Source organism: Colobus angolensis, unplaced genomic scaffold (assembly GCF_000951035.1).
Source record: "Colobus angolensis palliatus isolate OR3802 unplaced genomic scaffold, Cang.pa_1.0 Scaffold146, whole genome shotgun sequence".
Classification (NCBI taxonomy): domain Eukaryota; kingdom Metazoa; phylum Chordata; class Mammalia; order Primates; family Cercopithecidae; genus Colobus; species Colobus angolensis.
In genome coordinates this window covers 3,688,720-3,702,184 of record NW_012114555.1, presented here as the reverse complement: position 1 = coordinate 3,702,184, position 13,465 = coordinate 3,688,720, and the positions used below count along the sequence as shown (strand labels likewise).

General features: G+C 41.3%; 1 pseudogene; it reads left to right on the top strand.

Annotated features, from left to right (window-relative positions):
* Positions 1–9,552: 9,552 nt before the first annotated feature.
* Positions 9,553–13,156, top strand: LOC105507251 (annotated as a pseudogene).
* The last annotated feature ends 309 nt before the right edge of the window (positions 13,157–13,465 follow it).

The following is a 13,465-nucleotide window of genomic DNA, read 5'->3' as shown; positions in this document are numbered from 1 at the left end:
AATACCAACAAGATCATGGGGCAATAGCGGCTTCAGAGGATCAAGCAGAGAGAAGGGAAGGAGGATTTGTGATGGTCCTAAGAGCTAAAGAACCCAGAATTTGCCACCATGTACCAAGCCCCCACAAGAAGGATCCCCAAAGTAGTGGGAATTTCAATTGGTAAAACCAAAAACCATAATCAAAATTGTAGAAGGCTGTCCAGCATTCACCTGGTAGCTAGTAAAAGGGCCTGCAGAAAGGTATGAAGGTACTAAGGCAATCTGGTCTTCGTAGTTTTCAAAAACAACCAGTGAGAGGACATAGGGCTATACTGAGAAAAACTACTGGGAATAGAACATGCACAGATGAGGGAAGGACCCCAGGGGTAAAGGAGAGTGGCTCAGATAATGAGGGAAGAGGGGACCAAATGAATGAGACAGAACTCAAAGTACTGAAGAGGGAGGAACACACAAAACCGTCTTGTCTAATACTCTGTAGTGACGACAGAAGAGAGAGCCCTAAGAGCCGGGAAGCCCAAAAACTGTCCTGGCCCACCCTCACTTCCTACACAGGAATCTTTTAAAAATACAGGAGGAAACATATAAGAAAATCCATCTGATTTAAACATCTTACAAGATGTAAGACTACATCTTACAATATGCTCGAAGAAAAAAAGATTTACAATCTGCAATAACATACCCACAGCAAATGAAGATATCCCAGAAACATATCTCTAAAGTAGAGGAAAACAGTAATTTAATGTTTTAAAACATGATGAAGGAATTTAAGAAGCCATGGAAGCTAAGAAAGAACAACAAAAATTGGAAAAACTCTGATCGGGTGTGGTAGTTCATGCCTGTAATCTCAGCACTTTGGGAGGCTGAGGTGGGAGGATCCCCAAGGCCAGGAGTTGGAGAGCAGCCTGGGCAACATGGCAAGCCCCCAATGTCTACAAAAAAAAATGTAAAAATTAGGTGTGGTTGTGCATGCCCATAGTCCCAGCTACTAAGGAGGCTGAGGCAGGAGGATCACTTGAGCTCAGGAGTTCGAGGCTGCAGTGAGCTATGATCACACCACTGCACTCCAACCCAGGCGACAGAGTGAGATCTGTCAAAAAATAAAAATAAGGCAGGCCTGGTGGTTCACACCTGTAATCCCAGCACTTTGGGAGACCAAGACAGGAGGATCCCTTGATCCCAGGAGTTCAAGACCAGCCTTGGTGACATAGGAAGACCCCCATCTCTACAAAATAAGTAAACTAGAAGGGACACAAGTGCAAATAGACAACATATCTGCAACCACCCAACAGCAAACATCGTACTTAGTGTGGAAAAATCAAAAGCTTTGGGTGTTCGTTCTCTATTGCTGCTCTAATAAGTTACAATAAACTTACTGGCTCAGAACAACATAGATTTATTATCTTACAGTCCGTAGGTAGAGGTCTTGATGCAGGTTTCATTGGGCTAAAATCAAGGTGACAGTAGGGCTGCATTCCTTTCTGGAGGCCTTCAGGGAGAATCCATTTTCTCGCCCTTTCCAGCTTTTTAAGGCCACTCACATTACTCAGCTCTGTTTCTCCTCCTCCATCTTCAGAGTCAGAGGCTAAATCCTTTTCTTATTGCATTGCTCTTAAACGGACTCTTCTGCCTTCCTCTTCCACTTTTAAGGGCCTTTGTGATTACATTGGGCCCTCCCAGATAATCTAGAATAATCTCCCCATTTTAAGGTCGGCCGATATACAACCTTAATTCCATTTGCAACTTTTTAATTCCCCAGATAGAGACATCTTTGGGAACCATTATTCTGGCTTTGCACTTTCTTCCTGAGATCAGTAATGTGACGAGGACACCTGCTCTTGCTATTTTTACTCAAGTGTTATACTCTAGAGCCTAACCAGTGCAGTAAGACAACAAGGAGAAGTCAAAGGAAGAAAGAAAATTGTCATTATTTACAGATGGCATAATTATGCCTGTAGAACATTCAAAAATATCTACAGAAACCTATTAGCCTTAATAAGTGAATTTTGCAAGGTTTACATGTGAGCAACGTTAGTCTGAAAATTTTAAAAGATATCATTTACGGCAGCATCAAAACACATTAGATTCCTTGAAATAAGTCCCACGAAGATGTGTAAGATCTCTACACTAAGCCATAAGAGAGCATTGGAAAAACTGAAAGATTCTGATAAGTGGAAGGCTATACGATGCTTAGGTATTGATAATATTAAGACCTTGATTCTCCCAAATTTATAGATTCAACTCAAAATCCTATCTGAATTTATTTGTGAAAATTGATAGCTAAGTCTATAATGTATATGGAAATGTTTTGCCCAAAACAGCTGGACAAGAAGAATGAAGTTGGAGGATCTATACTACCTGATCTCAAAACTTATAAAGCTACAATAATCAGACATTGTAGTATTGGTGTATAAACACACAGATCAATGAAACAGAATAGAAAATCCAGAAATAAACCCAATACATGTGGTAAACTGATTTTTTAACAAAGGTGCCAAGGCAATTCAAAGGGGAAAGGATAGTCATTTCAACAAATGGTGCTGTAGGGGGAGATAGGCAAAAAAATCAAAGATGAATCATCACCTTCACCTCATAGACTTACAAGAGTTAATAGAAGCTAAACTTCCAGAAGCAAAGAGCAGAAAATCTAATGGTTTTGGGTTTGCAAAGATTTCTTAGACTACAAATGGCATAAACCATTTTTTAAAAAAAAGGAAGTTGGGCTTCATGAAAATTAAAAACTTCCCTTCAAAAGACACTTTTAAGAAACTGACATTTCTAGCTATAAACTGAGAGAAAATGTTGGCCAAACATATCTGTTAAAGTACCTGTATCCAGAATTCCAGCATGTATGAAGTCATCTTGCAACTAAAGAATATTCCCAGGCCGGGCGCAGTGGCTCACGCCTATCATCCCAACACTTTGGGAGGTTAAGGCAAATGAATCACCTGAGGCCAGGAGCTCAAGACCAGCCTGGCCAACATTGCAAAACTCCACTAAAAATACAATTAGCCAGGCTGGTGGCAGATGCATGTAATCCCCGCTACTTGGGAGGCTGAGGCATGAGAATCCCTTGAATCTGGGAGGTGGAGGTTGCAGTGAGCTAAGATCATATCACTGTACTCCAGCCTGGATGACCAAGCCAGACTTTGTCTCAAAAAAATTAATTAACAATAATAAAAGAATATTCCCAATTAAGAAACAAAAGATTTAAATAGACACTTCACAAAAGAAGATGTAGGAATGAATGTCCAATAAGCACATGAAAAGATATTCCACATTGTTAGTCATTAGGAAAATGCAAATAAAAACCATGAGTAAAATTAAACATACACTTATCATACCACCCAGTCATTCCACTTCTTTGTACTTGCCCAAGATAGATAAAAGCAAACATCCACATGAAAATGTTCATAGCAGTCTTGACCCCGAACTGAAAATAACCCAAGTGTCCACCGATAGGTGAATGGATAAGCAAAATGCTGCATATCCATACAGTAAAGAGATATGAACTACTAATACACAGTGACATGGATGAATTTCAAAATCATTACGGTAACTGGAGAAGCCAGGCACAGAACATACTGTATGAATTCCATTTATATAAAATTCTCTAAAATGAAAACTATTGTTAAAGAAAACAGTCCAGCGGTTGCTTTGGCATGGACATTGAAGGAGGGCTAGATTGCGTGCAGGCATAAGGAAACTTTGGGAGATGATGGAAATATTTTTACTTTTATTTTATTTTAATTTTATTTTATGTTCCAGGATATGTGTGCAAGACGTGCAGGTTTATTACATAGGTAAACGTGTGACATGGTGGTTTGCTGCATCTATCAACCCATCACCTAGGTATTAAGCCTCATATGCATTAGCTATTTATCTGGATGCTGTCTCTTGTCCCATGCCATCCCTGCAACAGACCCCAGTGTGTGTTGTTCCCCTCTCTGTGTCCCTGTGTTCTCACTGTTCAATCATGGGATTACAGGCATGAGCCACCATGCCCAGCCTCACTGTAGTTTTGATTTGCATTTATCCAATGATCAATGATGTTGAGCTTTTTTTCATATGTTTGTTGGCTGCATAAATGTCTTCTTTTGAGAAGTGTCTGTTCATGTCCTTTGTCCACTTTTTAACAGGGTTGTTTGTTTTTTTCTTGTATATTTGCTTAAATTCCTTGTAGATTCTGGATATTAGACCTTTGTCTAGCTTCAAAATTTTCTCCCATTCTGTAGGTTGTCTTTCTCACTGATAATAGTTTCTTTTGCTGTGCAGAAGTTCTTTAGTTTAATTAGATCCCATTTGTCAATTTTTGCATTTGTTGCAATTGCTTTTGACCTTTTTGTGATGAAATCTTTGCCCATGTGAATGTCCTGAACGGGTATTGCCTAGATTTTCTTCTAGGGTTTTTACAGTTTGGGATTTTACCTTTAAGTTTTTAATCCATCATTAATTTTTATAGAAGGTGTAAAAAAGGGGTCCAGTTTCAATTTTCTGCATATGGCTAGCCAGTTCTCCCAGAACCGTTTATTAAATAGGGAATTCTTTCCTCATTGCTTGTTTTTGTCAGATTTGTTGAAGATCAGATGGTTGTAGGTGTGTGGTCTTATTTCTGAGATCTCTATTCTGTTTCACTGGCCTATGTGTCTGTTTTTGTACCAGTACCATGCTGTGTTGGTTACTGTAGCCTTGCAGTAGAGTTTGAAGTTGAGTAATGCGATGCCTCCAGTATTGTTCTTTTTGCTTAAGATTGTCTTGGCTACACGGGCTTTTTGTTGTTGTTGTTGTTGTTCTATATGAATTTCTAAGTAGTTTTTTCTAATTCTGTGAGGAAGGTCTGAGGTGGTTGAATGGGAATAGCATTGAATCTATGAATTAATTTGGGCAGTATGGCCATTTTCACAATATTGATTCTTCTTATCCATGAACCTGGAATGTTTTTCCATTTGTTTGTGTCCTCTCTGACTTCCTTGAGCAGTGGTTTGTTGTTCTCCATGAAGAGGTCCTTCACTTCCTTGATTAGCTGTATTCCTAGGTATTTTATTCTCCTTGTAGCAGTTGTGAATGATTTGCTCTCTGCTTGTCTATGGTTTTTGGACAAGAATGCTTGTGACTTTTGTATATTGATTTTTTTTTTTTCTGAGACTTTGCTGAAGTTACTTATCAGCTTAAGCTTTTGGGCCAAGACGATGGGGTTTTCTAGGTATAGGATCATGTCATCTGCAAACAGAGACAGTTTAACTTTCTCGCTTCCTATTTGAATACTCTATTTTTTCTCTTACCTGATTGCCCTGACCAGAAATTCCAATACTATGTTGAATAGAAGTGGTGAGAGAGGGCATCCTTGTCTTGTGCCAGTTTTCAAGGGGAATGCTTCCAGCTTTTGCCCATTCAGTATGATATTGCTGTGGGTTTGTCATAAATGCCTTTTATTATTTTGAGGTATGTTCCATCAATACCTAGTTTATTGAGAGTTTTTAACATGAAGGGATGCTGAATTTTACTGAAGGCCTTTTCTGCATCTATTGAGATAATCATGTGGTTTTTGTCTGTAGTTCTGTTTATGTGATGAATTATGTTTATTGATTTGCATACATTGAACCAGCCTTGCGTCCTGGGGATGAAGCAAACTTGATCGTGGTAGGTAAGCTTTTTGATTTGCGGCTGGATTTAGTTTGCTAATATTTTATTGAGGATTTTTGCATCAATGTTCATCAGGGATATTGACCTGAAGTTTTCTCTTTTTATTGTATCTCTGCCAGGTTTTGGTATCAGAATGATGCTGGCCTCATAACATGAGTTAGGGAGGATATTCTTCTTTTCAATTGTTTGGAATAATTTCAGAAGAAATGGTACTAGCTTCTCTTTTACTTCTGGTAGAATTCAGCTGTAAATTCATCTGGTCCTGGGCTTTTTTTGGTTGGTTGGCTATTTCTTACTGCCTCAATTTCAGAACTTGTTATTGTTCTATTCAGGAATTCAACTTCTTCCTGGTTCAGTCATGGGAGGGTATATGTATGCAGGAATTTATCCATTTTTTTCTAGATTTTCTAGTTTATTCACATAGTGGTGTTTATAGTATTCTCTGATGGTTGTTTGTATTTCTGTGGGGTCAGTGGTGATATCTCCTTTGTCATTTTTTATTGTGTCTATTTGATTCTCCTCTCTTTTCTTGTTTGTTAGTCTAGTTAGTAGTCTATTTTATTAATTTTTTCAAAAAACCAGCTCCTGGGTTAGTTGATTTTTTTTTTTAAGGATTTTTCGTGTCTCCATCTCCTTCAGTTCCAGTCTGATTTTGGTTATTTCTTGTCTTTTTCTAGCTTTAGGGTTTGTTTGCTCTCAGCTCTCTAGTTCTTTTAGTTGTGATGTTACAGTGTCAATTTGAGATCTTTCTAGCTTTTTGTTGTGGACATTTACTGTTATATGTTTCCCTCTTAACACTGCTTTAGCTGCATCCCAGAGATTCTGGAACGTTGTCTTTTTATTCTCCTTGGTTTCAAAGAACTTCTTGATTTCTGCCTTAATTTCATTAATCACCCAGGAGACATTCAGGACAAGTTGTTTAGTTTCCATGTAGTTGTGTGGTTTTGGGTGAGTTTTTTAATCTTGAGTTCTAATTTGATTGTGCTTTGTCTGCAGGACTGTTCATTATGATTTCAGTTCTTACGCATTTGCTGAGGAGTGTTTTACTTCCAATTATGTGATCAATTTTAGAGTTAGTGCCATGTGGCACTGAGAAGAATGTATATTCTGTTGTTTTTGATGGAGAGTTCTGTAGGTATCTATCATGTCCACTTGATCTACAGCTGAGTCTAAGTCCTGAGTATCTTTGTTAATTTTCTGTCTCAATGATCTGTTTAATATTGACAGTGGGGTGTTAAATTCTCCCAGTATTATTGTGTGAGAGTCTAAGTCTCTTTGTAGGTCTCTATGAACTAGTTTTATGAATCTAGGGGCTCCTGTGTTGGGTGAATATATATTTAGGATAGTTAGCTCTTCTTGTTGAATTAAACCCTTTACCATTATGTAATGCCCTTCTTAATCTTTTTTGATCTTTGTTAGTTTAAAGTCTGTTGTGTCAGAAACCAGGATTGCAATTCCTGCTTTTTTCTGCTTTCCATTTGCTTGGTAAATTTCCCTTCATCTCTTTATTTTGAGCCTATGTGTGTCTTTGCATGTGAGATGGGTCTCTTGAATACAGCACCTGATGGGTCTTGACTCTTTATCCAGCTTGCTGTTTTGTGTCTTTTAATTGGGGCATTTAGCCCATTTACATTTAAGGTTAATATTGTTATGTGTGAATTTTGTCCTGTCATCATGATACTAGCTGGCTATTTTGCATACTTGTTGATGTATATGCTTCACAGTGTCATTGGTTTTTGTACTTCAGTGTGTTTTTATAGTGGCCATTAATGGTTTTTCCTTTCCATATTTAGTGCTTCCTTCAAGAGCTCTTGCAAGGCAGGCCTGGAGGTGATGAATTGCCTCAGGATTTGGTTGTCTGAAAAGGATTTTATTTCTCTTTCACTTATGAAGCTTAATTTAGGCAGATATGAAATTCTGGGTTGGGGAATTTTTTTCCTTAAGAATGGGGAATATTGGGCCCCAATCTCTTCTGGCTTCTAGGGTTTCTGCTGAGAGGTCCATGGTTAGGCTGATGGTCTTCTTTTTGTAGGTGACCTGGCCTTTCTCTCTGGCTGTGCTTAACATTTTTTCCTTCATTTTGACCTTGGAGGTAAATAAATGTGTGTCTTGGCGTTGATCTTCTCATGGAGTATATTACAGGAATTCTCTGGATTTCCTGAATTGGAATGTTGGCCTGTCTTGCTAGGTTGGGGAAGTTCTCCTGGATGATATCCTGAAGTATGTTTTCCAACTTGGTTCCATTCTTCCTGTCTCTTTCAGGTACCCCAATCAGTTGTAGGTTTGGTCTTTTTCCGTGATCCCATAGTTCTTGGAGATTTTGTTTGTTCCTTTTCATTCTTTTTTGTTTTCTTTTTCTAATTTTGTGTCTGCCTGTCTCATTTCAACAAGATAGTCTTCAAGCTCTGAAATTCTTTCCTCCACTTGCTGTATTTGGCTATTGATATTTGTGGCTGCATTGTGAAGTTCCTGTGTTGTTTTTCAGCTCCATCAGGTCATTTATGTTCCTCTCTAAACTGCTTATTCTGGTAACAACTCCTGTATTGTTTTAGCATGGTCCTTAGCTTCTTTGCGTTGGGTTAGAACATGCTCTTTTAGCTCAGTGAAGTTTGTTATTACCCACATTCTGAAGCCTGCTTCTGTCAAATTCATCCATCTCAGCCTCTGCCCACATCTGTGCCCTTGGTGGAGAGGTGTTGCAATCATTTGAAGGAGAAGAGGCACTCTGGATTTTTGAGTTTTTGGCAATTTTTCATTGATTCTCATCTTTGTGAGTTAATCTAACTTCGATCTTTGAGGCTGCTGAACTTGGGATGGGTATTTGTGGGGACTTTTTTGTTGATGCCATTGTTGTTGTTGTTTTCTGTTTGCTTGTTTCTCTTTTAACAGTCAGGCCCTTTTTCCATAGGGCTGCTGCAATTAGCTGGGGGTCCACTCCAGACCCTATTTTCCTGGGTCCCTCCTGGACCTGAAGGTGTCAACAGTGGAGGCTGCAGAAGAGCAAAGATGGCTGCCTGCTCCTTTCTCTGGGAGCTTTGTTCCAGAGGGGCACCAACTTAATACTAGCAGGAATGCTCTTGCATAAGGTGTCTGGAGACCTCTGTTGGGAGCTCTCACCCAGTCAGGAGGTACAGGATCAGAGACCTACTTAACAAAGCACTCTGGCTGCTCCTTAGCGGAGATGGTGCACTGTGCTGGGGGGAATCCCACTCATCTGGACTGCCTGGATTTCTCAGAGCCAGCAGGCAGAAAGACTGAGTCAGCTGATCCAGAGACCGCGACCATCCCTCTCCACATGTGGCTTCATCCCAGGGAGATCAGAGTTTTGTCCATAAACGCCTGGCTGGAGTTGCTGAAATTCCCGCAGGGAGGCCCCACCTAGTGAGGAGGGGTGATAGGTCAGGGGTCCGGCCTAAAGAGGCAGTCTGGCCACAATCGACCACAACCACTGTGCTGCACTGTGGAAAATTCCTCATGGATACAAACTGCAGACTAGAGCTGCAGTGGTGACTGCCGCCCCTCCCCCAAGCAGCTCAGTCATCTGAGGCCAAAGGCCAAAGGCAGCCGCAGCGATGATGGCTCCCCGCCTCCCCCCACCCCGGAACTCAGTAGCTCAGTAGTCTTCAGCAGTCTCCAGCTGAGTGGTCACTGAGAATCTGCACAACTCTGTGCTTGGGACCCAAGGCCCTGGTGGCATGGGCTCACAAGGGGGACCTTCTGATCTGCAGCTTGCACAGATCCATGGAAAAAGTGTGGTTTTCTGTGATAAAATATTTTAAATGGTCAATTTTCAAGGCATGATAAATCTAAGTATGGCAGCCAGTCTGCACATGTGACAAACCGCATGGTTCATGCACCTAGAAGGTCACAATAAGCGAACAGAATGTAGAGGCGGGTCAACCCATAAGACAGATGCCTGGAGTTACTGTCAAAGACGTGAACCAGCAGGAGTTCGTCAGAGCTCCGGCAACCTTCCTCAAAAAGTCCAGGAAGCTGAAAGTCCCCGAATGGGTGGACACCATCAAGCTAGCCAAGCACAAAGAGCTTGCTGCCTACGATGAGAACTGGTTCTACACACTAGCTGCTTCCACAGCGCGGCACCTGTACCTCTGGGGTGGCGCTGGGGTTGACTCCATGACCAAGATCTATGGGGGACGTCAGAGAAACGGCGCCATGCCCAGCCACTTCAGCCGAGGCTCCAAGAGTATGGCTCGCCGGGTCCTCCAAGCCCTGGAGGGGCTGAAAATGGTGGAAAAGGACCAAGATGGGGGCCACAAACTGACACTTCAGGGACAGAGAGATCTGGACAGGATCGCCAGACAGGTGGCAGCTGCCAGCAAGAAGCATTGGAACAAACCATGCTGGGTTAATAAATTGCCTCATTCGTTAAAAAAAAAAAAAAAAGAGAGAAGAAAGTTTCGTTATTGGGAAATCAAAATTGAAGCGGAGAAGGGGACGGGGTATAACCTTATAAGAGGGATAATGAAACTTAGGTGACATCTGGGAAGATTGTAACCCCATAATACTCAACAAATGAGGAACTGGGGGAGGGACTTGCGTGCTAGGAGATAAATTACCTGTTGTGACTGCCCTGGGATGTGCCTGCTCACCAGACACCCACTCTTGCAAGACTGTTACTAAAAGTCTCACTTTCGCTGTTCTTCATGCCTGTAAGTCCATTCTTTGGGTTTAGACGGGTGGGAGCTCCCCTTACCCCATGTGGCTCCCAGGGGGGCTGTGGCACCACCCTGCTTTTACCCGCCTCCATGGGTCCCACCAATCTCCTAGTCAGTCCCAAGGAGAGAACCTGGATACCTCAGTTGCTGTTTTTCTTCTTCTCAGTGCGCGCCTCGGACTGCAGCTGTTTCTAGTCAGCCATCTTGGCCCCTGGAAATGTTTTTTTATCTTGATCATGGTTCTGGTTTCACAAGTGAAGACATTTGTGAAAGACCATCAAATTGTACAGCTCATTGTATGTGGATTATCCTTCATACAGTAATAAAAAATGATGTACCATTTCAAATGGATCAGATTTGGGGAAAATTTAAACCCTGACAATTGGTACAGTCTTTTTTTTTTTTGACGTAGGGTCTCACTTTGTCACCCAAGCTGGAGTGCAGTGGTGCAGTCTCCGCTTACTGAAGCCTCAACCTCGCAGGTTCAAGTGATCCTCCTGCCTCAGCCCCCAAAGTAGCTAGGCTAAAGGCACACACCAGCACACCTGACTAAGTTTTTTGTATTTTTAGTAGAAACAGGGTTTCACCATGTTGCCCAGGCTGTTCTCAAGCTCCTAAACTCAAGTGATCTACCTACCTCAGCCTCATTCTGGAGAGCAATATCTGGTACAACTGAAGGTGCAAATACCCTGTGGTACTAATGCATGCAAGCAGACATATGCAAGGTTGTTCAATGCTGTGGTGTTTATAACACTGAAACATTGAGAACAACCTGAAGATCTGTCAGCAGGAAAATGGATAAGTAAATTGTGTGCTCACACAATGGAAGACTATAGAACAGTGAAAATAAATCAACTATAGCTACATGTATCAAATTGTGTACGTAAACCTCAAAACAATGTTGAAGGAAAAATCTTGCACAAATATTTAACCATATCACTCATGTAAATACAAAGCAGTACTATCTGTTGCTTTTTGACATTTGCATATATGTAAATATATAAATACGTGGACAGGAATAGTTTCCTTCTTCAGAATTGTGATTACCTCTGGGCTAGGATAGTATGGAAGCAGACCCAAAGGGTACCAAAATATAAAGTTTTAAGTATGAAAGTATAAAATGTTATTTCTGGGCTGTACGCAGTGGCTCATGCCTGTAATCCCAGCACTTCGAGAGGGAGGCAGGCAGATCGCTTGAGCCCAGGAGTTCAAGACCAGCCTGGACAACATAGTGAAACCCTGTTTCTACCAAAAATACAAAAAATTAGCTGGGCATGGTGGTGTGCACCTGTGGTCTGAGCTACTCAGGAGGCTGATATGGGAGAATCACCTGAGCCTAGGAGGCAGAGGCAGAGGTTTCAGTGATCAGTAATTATGCCACTGTACTCCAGCCTGGATGACACAACAAGACCCCCTCTCAAAAACAAAACAAAACAAAACAAAAAACCCACAAATGTCCAGCTTGGTCAACCTGGTGAAAACCTGTTTCTATTAAAAATACAAAAATTGGCCAGGTGTGGTGGCACATGCCTGTAATCCTAGATACTTGGGACACTAAGGAGAATCGCTTGAACTGGTGGAGGAGATGGCAGTGAGCCGAGATTGCACCACTGCACTCCAGCCTGGGCAACAGAGCAAGACTCCATCTCAAAAAAACAAAAACAAAACCAAATTTATTTCTTAAAGTTAAAAAAATATCTGAAGCAAATATGACAAGATGTCCACATTTGTTAAAATCCGAGTGGTAGGTAAATGTTTTTATATTGTTATTTTCCAAGTTGCAATTATTTTACTGTTTTAAAAAGCCTGTGTAGGCCGGGCGCGGTGGCTCAAGCCTGTAATCCCAGCACTTTGGGAGGCCGAGACGGGCGGATCATGAGGTCAGGAGATCCAGACCATCCTGGCTAACACGGTGAAACCCCGTCTCTACTAAAAAATACAAAAAACTAGCCGGGTGAGGTGGCGGGCGCCTGTAGTCCCAGTTCCTGGGGAGGCTGAGGCAGGAGAATGGTGTAAACTCGGGAGGCGGAGCTTGCAGTGAGCTGAGATCCGGTCACTGCACTCCAGCCTGGATGACAGAGCAAGACTCTGTCTCAAAAAAAAAAAAAAGAAAGAAAAAAAAAAGCCTGTGTAATATGAAAGAGTACATTTACCTGAATGTTTTGTTTGCCAGCTTTATTAGGTTGTGAGGACTGCCATTACAAAATGCCACAGCCTGGGTGGCTTAAACAACAGAAATTTATTTTCTCACCATTCTAGAGGCTGAAAGTCCAAGACCAAGGAGACAACTGCTGTGTGTCCGTATCCTCACAGGGTCTTTTCTCTGCATGCACATCCTGCTGTCTCTTTCTCTTCTTATAAGGACCCCAGTCATATTGAATTAGGGCTCCACCCTTCCGACCTCCTTTAACTCGAAAGGCCCTGTCTCCAATTACAGTCACACTGGGGATTAGGGCTTCAAAATATGAATTTGGAGAGGACATGATTCAGCCATAACACCACCCAAAGTATTATATAAGGGTTGTAAGCACCTGTGTATGCATTAGCCAGTACCCCTTCTTAGTCATATCCCAGATGGAAGATTGAGATAGGACAAGGATCTTGTAACTATTGAGTCTTCAACCCACCTATAAACCCTTCCTAAAGTGAATCTGAGAGGTTTTTACTTAAGCATAGGAACTTTTCAACCTGGATTTGCAGTACCTATTTTGACTATTGAGATCAAGTTGTTTCTTATTACTGAGCTCATGGTTCTATTCTACAGAGCTGTGAACCAGAACAGCTCATTTTTCAATTATGACAGATACATGAATTCGCTGCAGCCCTTGTGTATTTCCTAAAATTCCCACTCCTGAATGGATAACAGTTTGTATGATAGATACAATTCACTCATTGAATTCAACAAACATTGGGTGCTCATTGTGTGCCAGATTCTGAAAACATTGGTAGGAATGCAAAAATCAGTAAAATACAGCTTCATTTCTGGGATTCACTCCTCAAATACTGTTCAAAGTGAGGGAAGGGAAGCTGAAAATGGTAATAGATCTAAAGTCAGATATTTTCTAGGGAGTAATATCCTAATCCTTGCTCTTACATGTTTTATACCTGTATATTTCTACCTTTGCCTCGTAGATGATAAATTCCTTGCA